The following is a 26,411-nucleotide window of genomic DNA, read 5'->3' as shown; positions in this document are numbered from 1 at the left end:
AGTCAGGAAGGGCAGGGGAGATGGAGCCAACCAGCTCACCTGGGGTCCCAGGGGTCAGGGGAGCTGTACAGGGGCTAGAGGTCTTGTGTGAGAAGGTGGAGGATAAAGTTGGGCAATATGGGGACTTGACACTTACTGATAGGTTTGTGTCCACAGGTTAGGGAAGCTGGAGAAGTTTAAGGCTTCCTTGCTGTTCATTCATTCAGCAAGTGTTTCTGGAGCCCCTACTCTGTGCTTCTCTGCATGTGCTACTGGTCCCAGCCCTGGTTACCGGCAGCTGAGGGCATAGCGGACTGTGGAGAACCTGCTGGAAATTTCCACCAGAATTCCATGGGGTCCTCTGTTTTCCGTGTCTCCTGCCCTCAATAGGGAAATTACTTTCTTGCTAGCAGAAAAAAATGAACTTCCTTTGGGTGTAAAATATTAATTATTCCCGATGATTTGCATGCACCTCATCATGTGAGGAATCCTTTCAATGATATTGAGAATCAACTCCAGGATCAACCACTGATCCCAGCACAGCGAGACTCCCAGTCCCCACTGCTTCCCCGCTGTGAGAGCTTCCTGCTGCTCCGCACCCGGACTGTCTTATAACGTAGCAAAGTAAAACAATTTTTCTATAAAAATCACCGGAACATTAATGTTCTCTGTAGTGTCCACAAAGGGCCAGTCTATCCCTCAGGATGTTTGTAAATCGTCCACCATGCCTATTTAGAAATTAGGGAAACAGAAAATTCTGTATCCCGCGGGCTATTTAATTGAGGAGTGATTTTTATAGAGAACTGGTTGTCTCTTGCTACAACTCTTCCTAAAAGGGTTTTGTAAATTAAAAGAAGCAAAGACACTTTAAAACGCTTAAGAAAGTTGTACAACACAGTTAAGAACTTAAATGGCTCTGCTTTATGATTCCTCTTCGTATTTCCGGGTATTGTTTAGAATAAATCCTCTTAGTTGCTGGTTACATGCCATTTTCTCCATTAACTTTACCGTTCAGCTAAGTGAGTAGGGCAGCTTTTATTTCCTGTGGTTACCAGATTTCAGGACTTTTCAGATTTTCATTCACTTTTCTGTGAATCCCAAGGACGCAGGCTTTCCTGAGTGCTTGGGGAGGAGCGGCTGACTGCCTTTTAGATCTTAGTTTCTCACCTACCAACCTGATGCTCCCCTTGGTTAGACTGGACAGGGTTGTTTGGAAGATGCGAAGTGAAAGGTGTCTTCAACATGCACCTTAATTTACAATTAATAATACCATTTTAGATCCTAGGCACTGAGCTAGATGGTGGCAATTTCCTTTTTTAATTATTAACTTATTGTGGAAATGAAAATACCGATGAATGTTGTGTCATGTTGCAATACTGTAGTTGTTAAAGTTGGTAATATGTTCTCTGATTTGAAAGACTGGAAAGGCTGGAATGTTATCTTCATCTTCTTTGGACTTTTTAGCACATATGCTGAATAGGGGTTTGGGCTTTTGGAGTCATGTTGCTGGTGGGAGCTGCCAGACCTGCGTGTCTCTGGTATCACACATCTTCCTAACCAATGTCCTTTTTTTGTACATAGTTGAAAAATGCAGTAATATGTGTCCATGGTAAAAGAAAAATTGAAATGGTATGAAAAGGCATACAGTGAAAACTAAGTCTTTTCTCCCCTTTAATCTCCTGTCTTACTCTCTAGAAACAACTGAGGTTAATGGCTTTTTTTTTTTTAATACACATAAAAACATGCTATTAGAGGCCAGCCTTGTGGCTGACAGACTCTGCTTTAGCATCCTGGGGTGTGCCGGTTTGGATCCTGGGCATGGACCTACGTGCCGCTCATCAAGTCATTCTGTGGCAGCATCCCACGTAGAAAAACTAGAAAGACTTACAACTAGGGTATGCAACTATGTACTGGGGCTTTGGGAAGGAAAAACAAAGAGGAAGACTGGCAGCAGATGTTAGGTCGGGGCCAATCTTCTTCACTAAAAAAAAAAAGCATACCTTTAGAAAAAAATGCTGTTACTGTGCAACAAACTATTCCAAGTTTCATATCATAAAAAGACAACCATTTTACTATGCTCACCAATTCTGTGATTCAGAGACTTGAAAAGGGTACAGCAGAAATGACTTTTCTCTGCTGCATGATATCTGGGTCCTCAGCTCAAAAGACTCGAAGGCTAGGGGTTTGAAATCATCTGAAGGCTCATTTACTCCCTTTTCTGGTCCCTGGACTGGGCAGATTTGAAGACTGAGACCATTAAGCAGAGCACCTCCCCATGGCCTCCCCATGAGGCACGGCTTCCTTATAGTATGGCGGCCTCTTCCATGGTGACTTTGGGCTCTGGGCTTGAGTCTTCTGGTCAAGAAGGAGACAGCTGTGTCACCTTTCTGGCTTAGCCTTGGAAATCACTGAGTGTCACTTCTGCTGCCCAGATATAAGAGGAGGAGACCTAGACCTCATCTCTTGATGGGGGGAGTGTCAAGGTAACATCAATCACTTACTTAACCAGTCACCTACTGGTGAACACTTAGTTTGTTTCCAGTCTTTTGATATCACAAACAATGATGCAATAATTTTTTTCTTTTTGGTGATGAAGATTTGCCCTGAGCTAACATCTGTTGCCAGTCTTCCTCTGCTTTGTACGTGGGATGCCTCCACAGCATGGCTGATGAGTGGAGTGGGTCTGAACCTGGCCTCTGAACCCAGGAGCCCAGGCCACCAAAGCAGAACATGCAGAACTTTAACCATGTGGCCATGGGACCGCCTCCCGCAGTAAATATTTTTGATTGTATCTTTTACTCATATATTCCAGGATATTTATGGGATATATTTTTAGAAGCAGGATTGCTGGGTCAAAAAAAAGTGTGAATTTTGGTAAATAGTAAGCCTAGCTCTTCACATCAGGATTAAGTTTGGTTGATTGTGATTAAAAAAAAGAAAACCCACAAAACCTCAAAATAACATTGGCTTAAACACACGGGAAAATTCCTTTTCCCCCATAAAGGCATTTGGAGATACAGAGCCCATGGCCAGTATGATGATTCCACGGTATCATTAGGAACCCAGTCTTCTTCTAGCTCTTCAGTGAATCTCCACTTTGATTTGAATCAAAGGCAGCTATGCCCTCTGTCTTCCTAGTCCTACATGGCTGCTTGCCATCTCATCCAATTCCAGGTTGCAAGATGGAGGAAAGAAGGAAGAAAGGCCACCCACCCCGCTTCCTTTAAGAGTACTTCTGGGAAATCATGGGCAACATCTTTTATATATCATTAGCCCAAACTTACACATACACAGGTGCATGGTTTGGGGGAGTGTATCCTTTTATCTGAGTGGTAATGTGACCAGATAAAATCATAGTTCCTATGACTAGGAAAGATGGGCAGAATGGATACGAGTCAGTAACTAGCAATTTCTGTATCATTTTTTTACATGTGTCATCTCTGACTCTCACAAAGTTGTAGTTATTATTATGTTTATTTTTCAGATGAGGGAACTGAAGTTAAGAAGTGGTAAAAAGCTTGCCCGTGGTCCCAAAGATAGAAAGTGTGGAACAAGAATTCAGACCTAAGTCCTTTTTCTACTATACCAAACTGGCTAAGACTTCGAATCACAAACTCAGCATTTACTCAGCCTATTCTAAAACATTATTGCTTTTCTCTGAGATCCCAATCAGATGATTTAGTCCTATTTTGTTTTTGTGGTGCTTGTATTGTGTATAGAAAGATTAACTTTCTCATGATGATTATTCCTTAAGTGGAAAATTCTCTTCCTGCCGCTAAAAGCAGCAACGGCAGAGAGCAGCCACTTCTGCACCTTGATTTCGATGACTTAGTAATCTTCGCAGCTTTCCTCGGCTGCTTCTGCTTTCAGATCTTCTAGCCTCCTGCTCCTCACACAGTGAATCCTTTCATGAAGAATGGCTGAGTCATGAAAGGGAATGCAGATGGCCACGAGTTTATTTGCAGGCCTGGAGTCCAACCCAGGTTTCTTTTCTCCCTCTGCGGCAGTAGTCACCTGATAACTGTCCTCTCCAGGTGGAGTGGACCCTGTTTGCTGTCGGGCTCCGGCTCTCACACATGGCTGGGGGTGGCAGTGCTGCCTGTGGAGCCCAGGACGGGCGTGCAGTGAGGGCTGGGCTCCCCGCAGACTCCCGGTGGACTGGTGTTCGCTTTCTGCAGCAGTGAAATGGGAATGTCATAGTCTTCAAGACAGGGAGAGGAGGAGGAAAAAGGAGCGTGGGGTAGCATAGTTAGAGGGCTTAAATTTTGTCATTCAAAATCTCTAGTTGGAAGAAGCTTAGAAAGAAACAGCAATTTTGTGCCAGAGAAGCATAAGGCCCAGCCCTGCCAACCTGTGGGATGTTCTTGACTATACCTGAGGGCTTGGCCTTCTGACTTGACCTAAAAAGATTGCAATGACTTTGAGATTCAGGGGTAAGAAGGCACCGGAGCAGGGAATTTCATGGTGTTTTGTAAATGAGACAGAATATTTCTATGGGATTTCAGCTGACTTTCCTAATAACAAAGAGACTCATATGCTAAGTTCAATAATAGTTAAAAAAAAAAAAACCCAAAACACGTGAATTGAATTGGCCTGTAATGAAAGTACTTTGGAAAAATGTGATTCTCTGAATATATGAAAATGTGAAATAGGGATGTATTAGTCATTTCTAGAAATGAAAACAATATGATGATTTAAGTTAGAAATGCAGACTAAGTACAGTAGAAGAGTGAGTCAATAAATCAGAAAATAGAGTTGAAGAATTCTCCTGAATTCAGTATAGAAAGTCAAAGAGATGGAAAATATGAAACAGATGTTTAGACATATAGAGGAAAGGATGATTAGATTTAATATATGCTTGTTGGAATTCCAGAAGGAGATATTAAAGAGAATAGGTGGGAGGCAATATTTGGCCAGAAAATGGCTGAGAATTTTCCAGAATCTATAAAAGACAGCAATCTTCATGTCCAGATTCCAGTTACTCCTGAAAGGATAAACAAAAAAAATCCACAACTTTAGACATCATAAACTTCAAAAAATATTTATATAAATATAAACATAAATGTTTATATAAATATATAAGGAAGCATCCAAATGCTTATACTTCAGGGAGAAGGAGAGTGATACCAGAAAGAAGATTTAAGATGCAGAAAGGAATGGTGAGCAAGCAAAATGTTAAACATGTGGATGAATCTTAACCAGTTATTGACTTTATAAATTGACAACAAGAATGTCTAATTTAAAGGATTAAAAAATCAAGATAGAGCTAAAATATATAACAACATTTAGTTTGGGATGTGGAGTGACTGGAGTTAAGCCATTCTAAGGTCCTTGTGTTGGTTTGGAAAGAGTAAAAACGCTTATTAAATTTAAACTTTTTAAAGTTAGATACATATATTTTGATTTCTATGATAACCACTAACTATTGGAGCAGAAAATAATGAAATAAGAGGAAAATATCTCAATCTAAAATAAGTCGAGAGGAAAAACTGAAAAAAAACTACCTACAACGAAGAATATACAACTATGTACCGGAAGGCTTTGGGGAGAAAAAGGAAAAAAATAAAATCTTTAAAAAAAAAAATTTTAAAGTATTGGTATCATACAGACCACATTCTCAGATTATAGCTCAACTGGACAGATATCAATAACAAAAAGATAACTCAAAAATTGCCATATATTTTGAAAATAAAAATCACAATTATAAATAACAAGAAATAATAATGGGAATTTAGAAGACATTGAGGATTGAATATTACTAAATAAGCTAAGTGGTGAATTTAAGATACTAAGGAGAAAAATAAAACAAAACAGAATAAACCCAAAAAGAGATGAAGGAAGAAAGTAATACATATAAAGACAGAAACTAATAAAATCAAAACGGAAGTTACAATAAAGAGAATCACTAAATCCATATATAATTCTCTGAAAAGATTAATAAAATCAACAAAATCTTGTAGGACTGATCATACAAACAGTATAAGAAATGAAAAAGAGAATATACAAATAATGATGCAACTAATATTAAGAACCTAAAAGTATTATCAAGTTTATACTAATAAATTTGAGCAATTAGGTAAAATGTTTAAAATTCTTAGGAAAAAACTTAACAATCTGATTCATGAAGAGAAATCTTGTATGTTCCTACAACCATTAAAGAAATTGAATCAGTAGTTAAAAATCTTCCCACAAAGAAACTATCAGGCCCAGAAGATTTCTTTTTTTATTGAAAAAATTTTATTTTCTCTTCTTTTCTTTTTTTTAATTGCAGTGACATTGGTTTATAACATTATATAAATTTCAGGTGTACATCGTAATATATTTTGAATTCTGTGTAGATTACGTCATGTTCACCACGCAAAGACTAATTGCAATCCATCACCACACGTATGAGCTTAATCACCTCTTTCTCCCTCCTCCCTCCCCACTTCCCCTCTGGTAACCACCAATCCAATCTCTGTCTCTATGTGTTTGTTTGTCGTTGTTCTTATCTCCCAGAAGATTTTATCGATTAGTTCTACCAACTATTTAATGAACAGGTAATTTCAACATTCTGTATACTCTTTGAGTGATTAGAAAAAGAGCAAATACTTTCCAATTCAGTTTATGAGGTTAATGTAACCTAATACTAAAGCTCTAGAAAGGCAATAAAAGAAAGAAGAATACTGGTGGATCTTACTCATGTACATTGATGTAAAACTTCTAGGCAAAGTACTAGCCAATGGAATCCAGCAACATGCCAGAAAGATATTTTATTTTGTCTAAGTTGGATTTACACCAGGAATGGAAAATTAGTTCAATACTAGAAAAACCTATAAATGTATTTTATCACATTAACATATTATTGGAGAAAAAACATATGTTCATTTCAATAGATGCAAAAATTTTTTGTTATAGTTCAGTAGTCAAGGAAAGCAAGAAAAATTTCTCAACCCAATAAAAGCTGCTCACAAACCAAAATTAAAGAAGAGAAACCAAACACCAAGCAGACTGTGGCAAACATGACATTTGATGATGAAATGCTAAAGCATTTCCCTTAAAATTAGAAATAAGACAAGTGTGCCACTATCATCGCTTTTGTTCAGCATTATTCTAGAGATTCTAGCCTCAGCAATATAAGTAAAAGAAGAAATAAAAGGTTAAGGATTAAAAAGGAAGAAATAAGACATCATCATTCCCAGAAGACATGACTGCATAGAATAGAATTTGTAGATGTTATGAGAATTTATAGAAAAATTTAGCAAAATCTTCATATAAAAGTCAACTGAGGGACCAGCCCCATGGCCGAGTGGTTAAGTTTGCACGTTCTGCTTTGGCAGCCCAGGGTTCATGGGTTCAGATCCTGGGCATGGATCCACAAACTGCTCATCAAGACATGCTGTGGTGGCATCCCACATGGAAGAACTAGAATGACTTACAACTAGGATATACAACTCTATACTCGGGCTTTGGGGGGAAAAAAAGAGAAAGATCAGCAGCAGATATTAGCTCAGGGCCCATCTTCCTCACCAAAAACAAACAAAAAAAAGCATACCTTAAAAAAAAGGTCAATTTAACTTCTATTTACCACCAACTAACAAAATCCATTCAAGAAAAGATATTATTTATAACAGCAACTGAAAATGTTAGATATAGAGGAACAAATCTAACAAAAATAAGTAACACTTATATGAAGAAAATTCTAAAACTTTATTAAAAACATTAAAGAATACCTAAAAAAATGTGGAGACATAGATGTTCATGGATAGGAAAACTCAATAACGATATTAATTCTCAGGGGCTTGTCCTGTGGCTGAGTGGTTAAGTTCGCAGGCTCTGCTTCGGTGGCCCAGGGTTTCACCAGTTCAGATCCCGGGCATGGACATGGCACCACTCATCAAGCCATGCTGAGACAGCATCCCACATGCCACAACTAGAAGGACCCACAACTAAAAATATACAACTATGTACTGGGGGGCTTTGGGTAGAAAAAGGAAAAAAATGTTTTAAAATCTTTAAAAAAAAGATATTAATTCTCTCTAAGCTAATCTATAGATTTAATGCAATTCCAATAAAAGTCCCGAAAGGATTTTTCACAAACCTTGAAAAGCTGATTATAAGATTTAATTGAAAGGAAAGGACCAAGAATACCTAAGTCATTCCTAAAGCAAAAAAATCTAGATTTGGGGTGCAGGGGGATCTTTTTATGAAAAAATTGAAAATACGAAAATAATGGGAAATTGTTTTTGCAACTGACAGAGGAATAGTATTGAGAATAAACCAAGAACCCCTATGAAGAAATAAGAACAATCAAAGAACCCACCAGAAACATGGGCAAAAAACATGAACAGGTATTCACAAAAAGGAAGCATGAGTGACCATAAATCCATGAAACATTGTAATATCTGATCAGTAATAAAGGAAATGCAGAGAAATACCACAATCCAATATCACTTCTTACCAGCCAGGTTGGCCAAAATTTTAAAGCCTAATGTACGCCAAGTATTGCTGGGTGTGTACAACAGGGACTCACATATTTATATGGGAGTGTAAATCGGAGCAACTACTTGGAAAACATTTTGGCATTCCCTAGTAAACTTGAACATTCTCAGACCTCTGATCCAGGAATTCCACTCCTAGATACACGATTGTCCATGTACATCCAAGGATACATGCAAGAAAGGTCGTAGCAGCGCCGTTCTGAAGGCCAAAATCTGGAAACACCCTAAATGTGCATTGGCCATCATATAGATCACTAAATTACTGACAATGAATTAAGTACAGATAGAAACATCAACATGTATGAATTTCAAAGTCAACATTAAGGCCACCGACAACACATATAATATGAGTCTATTTACATAAAGTTCAAAAATAGTCCAAACTAAAGTATTCTGTTTAGGGTTACATACTTGTATATGGTGAAACTATAAAGAAAAGCAAGGGAATTAATAACCAAAAATTCAAACTAGCGATTCCTGGCTGAGAGAGAGGAGGAGTAACCAAGGAAGGCACATAGGGGACTTCAAAATATTGATAATGGTCTCCTTGTTAAGCAAGGTGGGGGAGGGGGTGGTGTATGAATGCATTTGCTATTCTTTTAAACATATGTTGTATTCAATCTTTATGTAGAGTTTACAGTAAGAAGTATAACAATTTATAATTTCTTACCTTTGTATGATGCTGTCCAATGAACTTTTTATTTTATATTTATCTTCCTAATACCTCTTTTAAGCAAAGGTAGTTTTATTCTACAGAAAATAAATTTGAGATGTAAATTTATTGGTTGAAATTCCACTAGGTTGGCTGGGGCCAGATCCCAAGGCTCTTGTTCTATGGAGATATTTCTGCAGCTTACCATTGTCCCATGCCATGAATTCACTTGTTCATTTATTTACTTGTCCACCCATTCATTCACTTAATGTGTATTGTCCCTCTTCTTGGATGAGGCACTGTACTATAGAAATTCTTTCAAGGGGATAAAGCTGAAGAATGTAAAAAGCTTAAGTAGTTAATGTTTTGATTTCCCTAGTGGCAGTGGCCTCCGGGTGCATATTCACCCTATTTCTACTGGGTCATCTCCTTCAGTCTGTGTGATATTTGCTTTCTTCAGGATCTCAGGCGTCTGCTCTGTGTCCAAACCCATCCTTCAGTTTCTCTCAGCAGATATTTCTCACTTGAGAGAGAACGGCAGTCTTCTCCAATTAACACCCTTGCCCATGTTTGAAGAAGGCCAGCGCCCTGAGGTTTTAAGGCAGCCTGTCAGCTGGTGGGTCCTCACCTCGAGGTAGGCAGGCCTTTGTTCCTGAGGTGGAGAATTCATTGAGCCTGCAGGAATGTCAAAACATTTATTTTTGTCTAAAGAGAGAGAACTTGGCAGAAAATAACCTTCCCTTCTCTCAGCTCTGGAGTCCTACGTTTCAGGCTAGGTCTCCTCATTGCGTCTTCATAGAGCTCTGTCTCCATTCACCTCATTGGTCCTGATTTTTGGGTCTCTATTGAACACTGAAACTTAATCACTGTCTCTACCTATAAATCACCTTATCATTAGATGGGCTTACCCAGCTTCTAGTGGCTTCCGAACATCACCAACTGGAACTTTCTGCATTTCCTTCCTCATATAGGTATTTTTCATAGCCCGAAAGGATCACATGTGTCTCTCATGGGCCCTGCCCTGTATTAGGTATTGGAGTGTCAAATTAGTTAGGACAAGGCTGAAAAGAATACTATAAGATTTAAAATAAGAGGAACATAGATTCGTTTAATGAGAGATAAATAGTTAAAAGAGCAAAATCGAACAAATTTGAAAAATTAAAAACATACATCTATTGTAGTTGGGATTGAAGAATAAGGACAAGAAATAAGGACTAAAAAGTTAGAAGTAAAAAAATCATAATATAAAGGGTTATACTTTTTAAAAGAAAATGTAAGAATCATAAAGAGACTAGGGAAAGATGGTGAATTAGAATAACCCATAAAAGTACAATTTAAGGAATATAAATGAAGACAATACACTTAAATAGATTAAAGTAATTGGGATATCTTTTAAGTAAGTTGGAATATTAAATGAAAAAAATGTGAAGAAAACCCAAAAGGTTTCCTTAGAAAAACAAATAGTCAAACCGAAAAAAAAAAAGATAACACACCCCAGCTGGAAGCAATGCCACATCCCAAGAAGCCTTTGAGGGTTTCCTGGCCGTCCAGCTTCCGGAGGCTGAGGGTCTTCACTTGCAGGATGTTCAGCCAGAAGAGGATGCACAGGGATTCCCGCTGTCCCTGCCCTTCCTCTCCCTCCCAAGCCAGCTCAAGTGGATCCTTCTTTTTCTGAATTCAACACATTTGTGGTATTCTATTTTGCTAGGGTTTTATGTAAGATTTTTAAAATCTGTATTCAGACATGACTATGTATATTGGGAATTGTTCATTATAGAGTTGGGGTTCAAAAATCACTTTTGCAAATGAATTAAATTTTTAAAGATTCTTTGCTTATTTGGAATATTCTTCCATCAAATCAGGGCCAAGTGCCTTTTATTAGATTGCAGTACATTTTTTTTTATTGATGGGCTACCTGTAGTTATAATTTCTTGCTACATGAATTTGAAAATTTTATATATTCAAAAAAATGACTATTGATGTTATGCACCAGTGTTATGATTTCTCTCCGTTTTGTTTCTTTCTAAGTTTATTCTTTCCATATGTTGTTTCTTATTCTTAACAACAATACAGATGAGGAAACCAAGTCTTAGGAATGTTAAGTAATTTAGTCAGGATTAAATAGCTGAAGGATTCCAGAAACCACTTCAATATACCACCTCCTGGATGAAATGGAATCTGTCTGTAACAGTATAGCCAGATACACTTGACTTTCTTTTCTTTTGTTTTTAATTTGGTGAAGAAGATTGTCCCTGCGCTAACATCTGTTGCCAATCTTCCTCTGTTTTCTTTTTTGCTTGAGGAAGATTGTCCCTGAGGTAACATTTGTGCCAATCTTCCTCTACTTTGTATATGGGATGCTGCCACAGCATGGCTTGATGAGTGATATGTAGGTCCACACATGGGGTCCAAATCTGCAAACCTGGGGCCACCCAAGTGAAGCATGAGAACTTAACCACTATGCTACCAGGCTGGGCCCTTTATTTTCTATTTTTTAAAAATCTGAACAAATGTAAGATTTTTGGTTTTATGCCAGATATTTTGTTATTTCTGCCCTCAAGAATTCACCACAAGGAAATCTCTTCATCCATCGCTTTTGAAAATTCACCTTTAATTTGCAGGTTAATTAAGCTTGAATCCTGGGCCCATCACTTACCCACTATGGAACTGTCTTCTCATCCATAAGATGGGGAGAATACCTACTTCCTAGGATGTTGTGAAGATTAAAGGAGAAAATTCATGCAATTCATTTTACCAAATCCTCATTCTTGAGTGCTACATAAGGGCTTCTATTATGTCTTCATACAAATTATAGTCCTGATAAAAATTTTGGTTCCTCTTAGGCTGTGCTCCGATCCTCTGCTGAAGAAACGTAGGTCAGTGAGTTTGAATCTTGCTCTTATGATGCCTAATTTCCTCTCTAAACTTTGGCTATGTGGGAATGAAAATGAGAATTTAACCAGTGACGTATTATGAGATAATTTACAGAGGAAACTGAAAACTTGGTCTGGAGATTCTTGGGAAAGGAACTTTGAACATTGGACATCGTTGGCTTCTTTCCCATGTGCCTCCAGAAGAACATGGCGGCAGCTAAAGACTAAAGCATGCCTTAGACATGGCCTGACCTGAGCTGTGGCCTGCTTGGTCCTGGGGAAGTCATTGCACCCTCTTTTAGATCTGAAAGGGAAGTTGCAACCTTCTCCCTGCATTGGCTGGAACCAGGCTTTGTTTATAATGATGAGTGCCAAGTCCTTTGGCTGGATTTCTAATTTGGCTCAAAGGACACACCTAATGAAAGTTGGGAAGAATTACTCACCTGTTACCATACTTACCATTGACCACAAGTACATTTGCTTGAACTCTGCCCTGGCCAAATATCTCCTGGGTACTGCCTTCAAAGTGACTGGTCACTTTCCCCACTTCCTCCTGGACAGGTTATTGGGCTCCTCCAGAGCTTTTCAACAGCTCAGTACCAAACAGCATCTGACCCCTGCCTGTTTCCAGGACTCACTTGCAAGTCAAACTTTCCAGACATGGATTAGGAAACAGTCAGGAAGTACTCCAAAAGGTATTTCTCCAATCACGTCTAATTATGTGTTTCATTTTTACAGGTAAAGTATCCACATTTAAAATATTTAATGATTGGGGCCAGCCCTATGGCGGAGTGGTTAAAGTTCATGCGCTCCACTTCAGTGGCCTGGTTCACAGCTTCAGATCCTAGATGTGGACCTACTCCACTCATCAGCCATGCGGTGGAGGCATCCTGCATGCAAAGTAGAGGAAGATTGGCACAGATGTTAGCTCAGGGCTAATCTTCCTCAAGCAAAAAAAGAGGAGAATTGGCAATGGATGTTAGCTCAGGGTGACACTTCCTCACACACACACAAAGATTTAGTAATTAATAAGAAGGGTGAGGACAGCCATCTTGCACTGTTATTCATTTAGCAATCACTCACTGGTGATGTCAGGCACTGTCCTAGGCTTGAAGAGACAGTGAACGAAGACAAATGTATCCTTGCCTTCACATAGCTGATAGACCAGAAGGAGAGAAATACATTACTCAATACCATAGAAATAAATATCAAATTGCAACTGTGGTAGGTGCTAGAAAGAAGAGGTGCATGGTACCAGGAGAACTTCTAACCAGGGGATTTGACTCCCATGGGGAGGTAAGAGAAGGCTTTAGTACCTTGGAGTCTAAGATCCAGGATCCTTTTCCTGCCTTCCAAAGTCAACAGGTGAAATTTGAGGAGGCTTTTAAAAAGCTAGTGTCTCAGTCATCCTTTCCCTAAACCCCATGTCTCCATTCACAGTAAGGGCAAAGATCCTTAAACCCATCAGTTGGAGAGGAGAAAACCAAGTTACCAGAAAATTTTGAGAAATACTAAAGAGAGAAGTCAGTCAGTTATTCTTCAGTGCCATTTGCTCTTCAAGACATTATTCAAAATTATGAGCACTTGGTTGGGTATGTTTGTTCCTGAGGCGTGATGATAGAGGGCCGGTGAGCCATGGGAGCTCTAAAATAATTTAATGTCCTGTGGCCGTGGCATTTTTACTAATAAGATAAACCTTGTTGATATATCTAGCACTTTTGAGGGCAAAATTACAATTTACTCTCTACCTTCTTTAAAATATTTCTTTCCGTTTTAAACTTCACAGGAAAGTACGATTTCAAAATAAGACTCTTAGAGTAGTGGTTTCCAAGGCAGTCATCAGAGTCCCACTGTCTGCCTTCAATTCTGGCTCTACCTCTTACTGCCCCTGAGCCTTGGGGCACGATGCGTCACCCCTCCAGACCTGATTCTTAGCTTTTTAATGGGGTTAATAAGAATACTGCATCATAGGTTTGTTGCGGGAATAAAAAGAGATGTTACAAGTAATGGGTTCTCGTTCAGTGCCTGACAGGTAGTGAGCGCTGTGCCGAGGTTTGCTCCTGTTGCTCCCTCTCTGCAGAATGTAGTGAGTCATAAAGGTGGTAGGGAAGCCTCTGTGTACTGTGCATTGGTGCATGCTCCCCTCCCCGGGAGCACGTTACGAACCACGTGGACCCTGGAAGTGTTAGGAGCACAGAGTGTTCCTTCTCTCTGACAGTAGTTTTCCATAATAGACATGGGGAAAAAATACCCTCAGAAGAGACTCCTGTTTGCTCTGACGCCATGAATAAGTAAAATAACTCGAAACTCCTCGAAAATATTTCTTTATACTCTTCAATTTGCATCTGAGTGTGAGTGTGGCATAGGAACACGGATCTACACCTGTCAAACCGTAGTCCCTGCGCTCCCACCCCCAGAAAGAAACCTCAGATGAAGTGATGTGGGGAGGCCAGACTTAAAACTTTTCAAAGCAGGTAAATTCAAGGCAAACAGTTTCTCTCCCTCCTGAGCTGGCCTGGAGTGTTATTACTGGAGCCAGGACAACAGGTATTGGGTAAGAGCAAAGGACTGGACAGAAAGTTTTCATCAGCCCGAGCCAAGTTCTCATTCTAGGTGATTCTGTGGGAAAACAGCCTTGAATTCGATTTGCAACTTGGACACTCCTGTCTTTGTTCATGTTTCTAGCCCAGCTTTTTCAATGGGGAAACAAGTACTATAGCAAGAGGAAGTTTGACGGCTTTTTAAAAAATCAAAATGCTTTATTCAGGTTTAGTATTATTTTGTTATATTTGCTGCTTCTTTTGCTTAAGTGGTAGACCCTTAATAAATAGGGACAGCATATTTCTATTTTGTCATAAATTTATGTGAACACTTGTTTAGTCACTTAGTCATTCTGCAAGCACATGCTAAATGTTTACTATGCATCAGGTGCAGTTTTTGAGTGAGAAATTTAGACACATGGTCTGAGAAGTATAAACGAAGTTTTGAAGAAAATGGGTCAGAATGTTAGAAATCACACCTTTCCTAGAAAACCCATCATGTGTGGCAACTGACCCTGTGTATGAAATGGAATAAAGTGGGCCAGCACTTCATGTGTGTTTTGAGCATTTCCTTTGAGGAACTCAAACAATAGATTCATGCTAAGGACAATACCTTTCACAATCTGGCAAAATATATTATTTCAGAGAATTATTCATGAGTTTATTTTTTCAAGTGGGGCAAGATGCTAGGGACCCAGAAAAGTGGCACACCCATCTTCACTGCTTCCTAACACTTCTCCCCTTCCTGAGGGACAGCCGTGTCTTCCCTGACCTTCTGCAGCCACTTCTTGCCCTTGAGCTATTAAGTCCTAGACCAAGAAAATTGTACATGTAGTTTTGCAAACACATCATACTATTTCATACCTCTATGCCTCCACACATATCGTTCCTCCTTCTGGAATATTCTATCTACCTTCCACTTCCCCCTAAATATCTGCTCATTCTTCAAATCCCAGTTCAGGCTTCTCATCCTTTCACCCCTCCCACACCTTTCCAACCACTCCGTCCTCTCTGGCATTTGAACACCTTGTCATATATCTACTGTTGCAAACATCACACCAAATCACAGCTACTTATCTATGCACCTGTATTTCCCATTAAACTGTGAGAAACTGGGAGCACATTAACACTGGTGACAAAGTGTTGTTTTCTAGCAGGTCCCACAATGCCTAGCGCAGAGGAGATGTATGGGAGAGGCAAAGGTGTCTCTAGGACTGAGAGAACCGCACAGGTGTTTTTATCATTCTTACTAGGTTAGAAGTTTGATGAGAAAGGAAACAGTCAACAAATATCTGCTGAGCACATACTATGCCCCAGGTACTCTTTTAAGTACTAGGAATAGAACAGTGAACAGAACAGACAAACATCTTACTTTCATGGCTTACAATCTCCTCCTGAAGCTGGAAGGTCACAGGCTCAGCTAAAAATCCTATTACCGGGGGAGAAGAGGAAAACTGATGTTGAGACAATTAGCAGTCTTTGTAACACTGTTCTTTCATTTCCTCTGTGTTTAAATGGGCACGTGTATTTTTTATTCTTAAAAAAATAATAGACAGTGGTAATTCTGGTTTGTTTGCCTTAAATGCATGTGTTGAACTTACTGGCTTGCATCTTAAGAGCCTATTTAACAGGCTGTCTTATTTCTGATTTTAGGGTGTGTGTATGTGGGTGTGTGTGTATGGGTGTGCATGCGTGCGTGTATATATTTTGGGGACAGCCAGGGAGAGGCCAGCTTTCAAAGTAAGTGTTCTTGAAAGCTCCTTCACAAGCTGTTGGCTCCTCACATAACCCACTGAGCCAGGTACCTACAGCAGGTGTTACTGCTCCATTGTACAGATGGAAAAACAGGGCACAGACAGTTCAAGTAAACTCATTAAGAGTATAGAGCCAGTTGGCAGAAGACCCATGTCTCCTCCCTTTTTTATTTGATTAAGCATGTGGTTAGTTATATAATAGTGTCAAGTAACTCAGGATCAAATATTTCAGGTGACAAATATTTACTGTCATTATTAATTGCAGTTGTCTCCAGAAATGAATGAATCAAAGTAAACCTTTCTGTACAGAAAGGTTCCAGCTTTCTCCTGATCCTCCACCCTAATGACCACCTTGCCTTTGCATGTTTAGCCCAGGTCAGCCAGTTTTCTTTTTCACACAGAGAGTGGCTCCTGCTGGTGAGGTCTTCCCACAGTACTTCGTTTAGCAAGCCCAGTCTTTGGGCTGTGACTTTCTCTGTGGCCGCACTGGCCCCACTTCATCATTACCTCATGTTTCATGAGTTCTGTGTTTCCCCAGGGCATTGCTCTGCCAGGCCCAAGGATGGACTGTTTACATCAGTGGCATTTTCCCAGCTCCTCTGCTGAGATGTGACACTTCTTGCATTCTTGCAACTAACTGCCCCCACGTTCCTGGGTTGCATCTGTTCATGTCATGTACAATCAAGATACTCATATAGCAAAGGATCCATCTTTGCTGCATTGGGACAGAAAATGAGAACTTAAGAAATTAAGAAAATATGAATCAGAGATGAAGTATAAGTGAAAAGAGAAGAGGCCTTGGGAGAGAGTCTTTAAGCCTTTAAGCCTCTTTAAGCCATTAAGGTTCCCATCCGTAAAATAAGGAGAATAATACCTGCTTTGAGAATTACTAGAAGGATGGGAGTTATATGTAAAATGCCAAGTTTAGTGCCTGGAACATAGTAGGTTCTCCATAAATGGTGAAGAATAAAATAAAATCTATTTTGTTCTTCATTTTCCATAGTATTTAAAATTGGGGCAGTAATCCCAAGGGAAATGGAAATTTTTTACATGACTGCCCATAGCAGCAATATTCATATAACTAAAAAGTGGAAACAACTCAAATGTCCATTAACTGATCAATGGATAAATAAAATGTGGCATGTCCATACAATGGAATATTATTCAGACATAAAAATAAATGAAGTACTGTCTGCTGCAATGTGGAGGAACCTTGAAAACATTATGCTAAGTGAAAGAAGTCAGACACAAAAGGCCACAATTATATGATTCCATTTATAGGAAATGTCCAGGAAAGGCAAATCCGTAGAGATAGAAAGTAGAGTAGCGGTTACCAGAGGCTGGAGAGAGGGAAAAACGGGAAGTGACTGCTAATGAGTACAGGGTTTCTTTTTGGGGTGATGAAAATGTTCTGAAATTAGATCATGGTAATGTTGCACAACTCTATGAACATACTTAAACGCACTGAATTGTACACTTTAAAAGGGTGAATGTTAGATATGTGAATTGTATCTCAATAAAGCTGTATTTAAAAAATTGGGCAGTGGTAATTATGCCTTAGTTGCTGTGCAAAGAGAGAAATTATATATGGTGTTCGTGGAATGTGTACCGTTATGTTCACCCCGTGGTGCCTGCATCATTGTTTTTTCTTTTTTCCAATTCTGTTGATATTAGACTGACTGAGAGAATTATTTAGAACTTGCTTAACCTGTGCATGTTTGTCTTTCCTTTTAATTAAAAATGCTTTCTGTGTTTGTGAAAGCAGGGAAGTCACATTATTACTATCCTCTGAGCCAAATTTGAAATACTTGATTACCAAACTATGTGCCCTGAAATATGTGTCCTGTACATGTGTAGATGGATGGGCCATGGCTATTAAGAGCTGAAATTATGTGGTCTTTGTTTTGGGTGCATGGCTTCCGGGGAGCCCCTGACATGCTGGAATATGTTCATAACATCTCAACCTAAAAGATCTTGAAGTTATAAACAGTCTTTTATCTCTAAAACCTGGATATCTGGCTTCTCTCGAAATGATTGGAAAATCTAGCGTTTCTGGGCATGCATTCTAGCAGGGAAACAATCAGATGGAGCCTGCATGTGTCTATTTTTGGGTCCTCTCTCATACTGTTAGCTCATACATGGCCCATTTCACTCCTTTATCTTCCGCGTGTTCAGCCTTTGTAGGCATTTGGGTTGGGTTGGGGGAGGTTCCCCTGAAATTGTTCCTTCATTCACTCATCAAGCCCATGATTAGTGCCTGTTTTACACCATAAACTCTGTTAGGTACAGGGATCCTCACGGGAGAGAGTCTGGTGATGGAGAAAGACATAGAACCAGTGAATGATAATACAGGAGCAAGTGCAGTGCTGGGAGTGTGGGCAGGGAATCTGTGTGGAATTAGATAGGGACATCTGATCTAGCCTGAGGTATCTGAGGGTGGAGAGGTTCGAGGCTCCTGGAGAATGTGTCCTGTGGTGTCCTCTCTCTACCATCAGTGCTTTAGTTCGTGACCATGCAGGAACATTTCACTAGTAACTCCATTTCTTTGGGACACATCCACAAAATAAAGAACTTAATAGAATTGAAAAATCCAGCAAGGAAGAGAAAAGGGGAAATGAGGAGTTGGTGAGAAAGAGTGGGAATAAGAATAAACAAAGGATAAAGGAGAAGAAAAATGGGAAAAAGAGGACTTAGATAAATGAGAAACGTTTTTATCTGGTCTCCGACACTGCCACTCATATTTTCATAGAATTCCAAGAGTTTTTACTCTAAGGAAAATTATGCTGAAGTGCTGAAGCCCAACAAAGCTTATAGGGAATGATGAATCTTTCCATTTGTCTTGTTTGATTTCTGTTGGAACATTTCCATCCTTTCACTCTGAGATCATCATATGGGCCATGTTGATTAATGTTCTTGACAAGGCAGAGAATTCCAATTTGACAGGTGGACATCCAGTCTCTGTGGGCGAGTCTGCTGAGGGGAACTTGAGCTAGGGTTGGGATGGGGTACAGAAGGCCTGAAGGAAAAGTCCAAGCTCGAAAACTCACCATTTGCATGACTTGAGCAAGTCATAACATCTCATCCTTAGCCTTCTCATCTATAACATGAGGAGATAAAAATAATGGCTAACCTAGGTAATCATGGGCTCAAGACGGGATATTGCATGACAAATGGGTGAGGGATTCTTAACGCCAACAGAGGAAAACTATAGCTCAGAATCAAAAGTAACAAGAAATGATTCTTTTGTAATATGTTTAATTAAGTTCATTTTGATTTTATTAAGATGGTATTGGGCTTTCGAATTGACTGTTAACTGGTCAGTTGGCAAATTTTACCATTCTTCTTTCTCGCCCTTTAGGAATAAAATTGATTCGTTGGTTGATTGCATTTCTAGAATCAAACATTCCTTTTTACATCACTCTTACCCAATCTTCAAGTGTGTAATGCCTGTCGTTGTTTCTGGGATTAAATGTGACATACCAAGGAGGGATGTTGAAGGAGTATAAACGTTTATTTTGTTGAGGGGGTTTCATGAGAAGTGAGTTTTCCTGAGTTCTTAGTTCATTAAGAAGAACTCCTACTAATTGACTTGGTAGGACTTAGGAAAAGGCTTTTGTTGGGAAAAATCTCCAGCCCCTCAATCTGTATCTCTGTCCTTAACCATATCCATATCTAGTTCCACCCAGCAGATAGAGTCTAGATCTTTAAACAGCTCTACAATAGTAACTATCCATCATCATGTTTTGCCTGGTGGCCAAGCATATCTCTTCCCGTTGGCAGAACAGCTGCTGGTGACGCTTTCCATGAGAACAAAAACAGAGGTGGTCGGACTTGGTGACATGACCTTTCTTGATAATGAATTTCACTAGTTGCTTCCAAAAGTAGAATTTTATTTTTAGGTGGAGCTCTCACCAATGAATCTTCCTGACTGGATGAAAACAAGAGGCAGTTAAGAGGGTAGTTCAGTTTTTGAAGTCTCAAGTTGGAAAATTTACTTTTGCCAACTCACCAGTCATGGTACGAATCATCCACGTGGTGGCTAACTTTGTTGTTCATTCCATCACCATTCCCTTGAGCCTCTGGGGATGTATTTTGCAGGTTCTGATGCAGTAAAGGCCAATCACTGGACAATGTCACCACTCTCTTCCTCCACCAGTTACAGTCCTGTGGCTCTGTTGTGTCTGAAGTCTAGACTTTCTAGGGTGGTAGGGAAGCTGAGAACATTCCCTGAGGGTCAGTGCAGATGGAAGTGACCAGGAGTGCTGTGTTCTCAGTAGCTGGCTTCCACCTGCCAAGGGATCCAGTCCGCATCTTTAATATACATCCAACGTGGATGTAGCCCTCACGACCTCAGGAGGACTGTGGTGGAAATAAATGAGCTAGTTCTAATTATTTCAAATTGGCTATTAGTTTAAGAGCCAAGACTAAGGAATCAAAACTGACCTGGAACAAGGAGAAATGTCAGTGTGTTTAGACATTGCCAGAGAAATCGCAATTTTTTTTTTTTTTTTGGCCACAGCCAAGTAGTAAAGCAGTATCATCCTGCAGACATGTCTATTTATGGGTCTGCTCTATGTGCTCTCACTGTTCCATGTAACAGTGACAATGCACCTGTTGACCCTGGAACTTCATTAGCCAATGTGATCCCTACACAGACTGTTGATCGGATTTGCAGTATGTGTTTATCTTTGTCCTAATTTGACCTTGAACCTGAGACTCCTGGGCATTTGCTAATATCACAGCTAGAGAATAGGAGGAGGCCAGTGGAAACAGGAACTAGATGCAGAATCAGAGAGAAAGTGATGGGCAGCGTTATGGCAAGAAATGGCCTAGACTTCCCTCTGAGGCCAAGTGGATGTTGCACCTGTTTATACCGCTCTTCCATTTCAGGTACCAGCTCCCAAGAAAACCAGCAAGGACTAATGGACAGAGAGGAGACTGGCCACATATCCCACAGCTGTATCAGAGCCACATCTCTCCAAAAGGTGGAGGGGGGGACCTCTTAGGGGCTAGCGGGTCTTGGTGTTCCTTAGAGATAAAGGGAAGTCACTGACCCAATGTGGCCTTCAAAGAAAATTAATTGTGTGAGGACTGGCACAGCTCAAGAGCTGAGCTCTCCTTGCTATCTTATCCTGAGCCAGAGAGACCCAGGGAAGAGAGAGAGAGGGAGCTGTTGATTTAAGTGGAACTCCACTCTGGTTGGGAAAATTGAGGCAAAGATTGAAAAGTCTTAGCCTCCCAGGAGTGTGGTCTTCCAGCCAGTCCATGCTTGAGGTTTCACAAACAGTGGCTTTCCAGTTTGATTAGTGTCTGTAAATCACTTGCAGATCACCTCTCCAGATGTCTGTTCACATCATTTGTTTTCTTCAAGGACTCCTTTAGCAATTTTTGTTACCTTTCTGGGTGCCTTTTCCAGTCTGATTGGGAGAAGGATGGCAACTGGAGGCAGCACTTATTTTCCACGGGACTGGAAGGAGCTTTCAGGTTGGGAGAGAAGCCTCGGCTTCTCCTGAAGGGTTCATACATTCTGTGTCCTCAGCTTCACGGCTCGATGGAAAAATCCAGCTCAGCTGCAGAGGTTTTTGTGTCCAGCTGCTTGTGGACTCCTGCAGCAGGACAGGCTCCACACTGTTGCATTGTTCTTCAGGGCTCTGAAAATAGAGCCATTAACTCAAGCCTCATGTTTCCTCCAGGGAACTTGCATCTGGGCCTTGGTATCTCTCTCTCCAACCCTCTGAATAGACCAGAGCCTGCGTGCTTTCATGATTATGTATTCAAACGGAAACATATTTTTGTCAGATGGATTAAAAGGCAGCAGTTAGAAGAGTCTGCCTGGATTTCTGTTTATTTGCCTTCGCCAGGGGAATGGCGGGGCAAGGCGGTTAGACTTGAGGTGGGAATGCAAGACTTCCTCAGTGGGCTGGGGTGGTCAGCACGGCTCTTCCTCTGGGACAGTGCAGGAGATTGGTCCTGCACATCAAAGACCAGTGTGGATGGACCTCCGAACACAGCTGGAGCATTTGTTCATTTCCTCGGAAGCCTGAGAACAAAGAGAATCTTAACAATTCGGAGAAGTAAATGTATAGGAAATTTTTTAACTCCATAAGGAGAATATCTAAAATCTATGCTTCTATTTTTAATTAGACACATCTGTCTTTGCACACTCCAAGCAGCTAGTTTCCAAGGATGTTTGTCAATAGTGGATACGTACATAGGCAGAGTTTGCGGTTGTTTAGTCTGTACGTCAGGAAAATAAAGTTCATACAATGAGAACCACTTTGTTAGAATGATTAGGAAATGCATGAATGTGTAGGGAGGGCAAAGAGAATTTAAGTGCTTGTAATGAAGAAATAATAATCAAGGAAAGAAGCAGATGCGGTATAAATTCCCCTGCGTCATTTACAAGTAATTTGGGAATAATTTTAATCCTCATAACTTTTGGCTAACACTGTAGTCAAGATAATTTTGTTTGTTTGTTTGTTTTAACTTACTCATAATATTTTGAGCAAAGAGTAATGTGCATTTGAGCTGATTCCCAGTTTCAGGATCTTCTCTCTACTGCTTCATACTGTGAGATGAGCGATTCTATTCTCATAGTGCTCTTCGTGGCTATTACACTGGACATTGGTGGCTTGCGGCCATGTGTGACAGTGGATGTGATTTTCACTGACATGCTGCCCTTCTCAGGACAATTGTGAGCTGAATGGAACCTGTGGTACTCTTCCACATTGCTTTCTGGCCCACTCTCCCTCCCCCTTGTACTACATCGTCTTTCTCCCAAGGTGCTCACCTAGTGTCTCTCAACACTGTCAGCTGCCCACAGCACTTCTCTCCCATCCAGGTAGTGGAATGTCCATGTGGGCCTGTGGGTTGCCTAGACGTTTTTCTAAGGGGCCAGCTGGTTCTAATCCGATTTCCAGGAGAAACTTGAAAGTAGATCAAGTTGGCCATGGGCATCACATCTTGACCCTCTCTTTTTTGAATAATGTTTTTATTAAGACTAGTTTTAGTTCAAATATTCATTTTACAAAATAAGATTTTTAAATATTAGTCACACAGCTCTATCCCCATTTTTCTATACCTTATGACTTTAGTTACATAGTTTCATGTTACTTGGTGTTTTATAGGAATTTCCCCAAACAACATGGGGTTCCACTATGCTTTGCTTATTTTCTCTTCTCTTGAGCATTCCTGAAGATTCTTTCTCTTAAAGATTTTATTTGTTACTTTTGGAGTAGCAGTGACCTGCAAAAGCTCAAGTAAGAAGAACAAAAGCCATAATGGATTGGGTTTAACAAAATCCTATTTCCTTAAACTGCCGTATGTGGAACTCCCATTCACATCTCTTTCTTTGCTCGTATCAAGGCCGTGCTCCCAGGGAACCATTGCTGCTGAAAATGCCAACAGCTGTCCCTCCCAGAAGGAACTGCTGAATTGCCAATGAAATCTGAGCATTTCTACTCCCTTTTAAGAGTCTCAGACACCTCTGTCTTCCCATGACTCTTTCTTTTCTGTTTGCCTGTCCTTCCTTTCTGATTTAATTTTATCCAGTGTGGCTTTTAAAAAACAGGAATAGGTGTTGATTTTGTTAAAGACCTTTTTAGCGTTTACGGAGATAATCATATGATTTTTCTTCAGGTCTATTAATATAGTGAATTATATTCATGGATTTCCCTTATATGAACAATCTTAGGCCATGCTATATAATATTTTCTTCATAGGATGTTGGATTCTGTTTGTTAATAGTTTAAGATTTTTGCAACATAGTCATTTAAAGATATTGGTCTATAGTTGTGTGTGTGTGTGTGTGTGTGTGTGTGTATCTTCATCAGATTTAGATATCAAATTGTACTTGCATTATTAAAAGAACTTGGAATTTTTTTCCCTATGCTCTGGAAAGCTACACAGCATTGGAAATATCTAGTCTATTAAGATATCTGGTAGAATTCCTCTGTGAAACCGTGTAGGCCTAATATTTTCTTTTTTTTCTTTCTTTATTTCAACAATATGGAAATTGTTCTATTTAACCTTTATATCTCTACCAGAGTCAATTTTGCTAACATGCATCTTCCTAGGAAATCTTCCATTATATCTAGTTTTTTAAATTTACTTTTCACTGAGTTGTTGTATGATTAAAAAAAGATTTCTTCCATGTCAATTATATTCCCCTTATCCTTGTCATTTCTTATATTTGTGTTGCCTTGATTAGATTAACTAACGGGGGTCATTTACTGTTTTTTTCCCCCTCAAAAAAAGCAACATTTTTTTTTGTTTATTAGTTCTACCCTTTTTCTGTTTCATACCTCGTGACTTTCTACATTTATCTTTATTATTTATTTCTTTATGCTTGTTTGTTCTCTTTTTATAGCTTTTGAGTAGGAATTCAACTCGTTTATCTTTATTGATTTGAGGATATAAAACTAAATTTTTCTCTGACCACTGCTTTAATTGTATCGCAAGTTTCTGATATGTAGTGTTTTCATTATTCATTTATAGAAGTTCTGAAATTGGTTTGCATTTCTTCTTGCACTCAATGGTTCTTGAGTCACTAGAGGGTTTTTAAAGGAAGTTTTGTTTTTTCTTTTATTACTAATTTCTAGTTTTATTTCCCTGTGATCAGAGAAGTCTGTTTATATTACTCCCAGTTTATGGAGGCTTTCTATGTGTTGTAATTCTTGGTCATTTCCTGTGAATGTCCCATGTGCACTTGAGAAAATGTTATTGTGTTCTATAGATCCTCTGTTTACTTTTATCCCATTTGCGCTAACTTCAACTGAAAGTGATATGTTAACATCTCTTATTATTGGTTTTTCTACTTTTCCTTGCAGTTTCTATACTTTATTATATGAGGGATTGACAAACTACAGCCTATGGGCCCACTGCCTGTTTCTGTAAAGAAGGCTTTGTTGGAGTACAGCAGTACTCATTCATTACCTATTGTTTGTGGCTGCTTTCTTGCTACAATGGCAAAGTTAAGCAGTTGCAATAGAGAGTGTACGGCCTGCCAACCCACATATTTACTGTCTGGCTCTTAAAGAAAAAATTTGCAACCCCTGTACTATATGAAGGTACATGGATATTCACATTTATTATATCTTTGATGTGAATTGCATCCTTTGGAGTTATAAAGTATCTTTCTTTGCCGTGTTTAATATTTTTTGGCTTGAATTCTTCCTTATTTGATGTCAAGATTACAACCCCTGCTCGCTTGTTTTCTTTTCCAATTGACTGATATATCTCTTTATTTTTAGGTATTCTGAATAACTTGGTTTTAGATGTGTATCTTATACACAGCACAAATCAGAAATAAGTTTTGTATACATTGTTTGAAGGTTTTTGAAGATGTTCTATTTTGTATAAGTGATGATAAGGTCAACTCAAAATGATAGCTGAAGATACTTTAGATTTTGAATTTATATTGGGAACTGTTATGGCTTTCCCCTCTAGTGCATATGATTAAAACAACACTGACTAGAAGTTTTGTTGTGACCTGAAAATTGACTTGAAATGAAAATGCAATTGAATTATTGCTTAAATTGAGGGTAGTTGTTAGTGAAGTTAAAAGGCAGAGTTTAGGGGCCAGCCCCATGGCCGAGTGGTTAGGTTCACGCGCTCCGCTTCAGCAGCCTGGGGTTTCGACGGTTCAGATCCTGGGTGTGGACACAGCACAGCTCATCAAGCCATGCTGAGGCAGCGTCCCCCATGCCACAATTAGAAGGACCCACAACCAAAAATATATACAACTATGTACCGAGGGGGAAAAATAAAATCTTTAAAAAAAACCAAAAGGGAACAGATTAGTGGCTACTAGGGGAAAGGGGGTGTGGGGGGTGAGCACAAAGGGTGAAGTGGTGCACCTACAACATGACTGACAAACAATAATGTACAACTGAAATTTCACAAGGTTGTAAACTATCATAATCTCAATAAAAAGATTTTAAAAAAAGCAGAGTTTACATCTTAGGTAAATAAAAATTAAGCCAAATAGGAAAATTTCCAAGAAGATTAACTAACTTACTCAAGTTTAATTCATTTTATACTTCTACTGTTTTAGTACAACCCCTTATTGATCCTACTGTTGGCTGAGCCCTTTTTAAGGATCTGATGACACAAAGATGATTTTAAGCAGTCTC

General features: G+C 39.4%; 1 protein-coding gene across 3 annotated transcripts in view; it reads left to right on the top strand.

Annotated features, from left to right (window-relative positions):
• Window positions 1–26,411, top strand: part of COLGALT2 (collagen beta(1-O)galactosyltransferase 2) — a 104,395-nt gene that overhangs the window by 33,512 nt on the left and 44,472 nt on the right. The window lies entirely within an intron of this gene.

This window comes from Equus przewalskii, chromosome 23 (assembly GCF_037783145.1).
Source record: "Equus przewalskii isolate Varuska chromosome 23, EquPr2, whole genome shotgun sequence".
Taxonomy (NCBI): Eukaryota; Metazoa; Chordata; class Mammalia; order Perissodactyla; family Equidae; genus Equus; species Equus przewalskii.
Note: the sequence above shows the minus strand (reverse complement) of the source record. Positions and strands in the feature narration are given on the sequence as shown.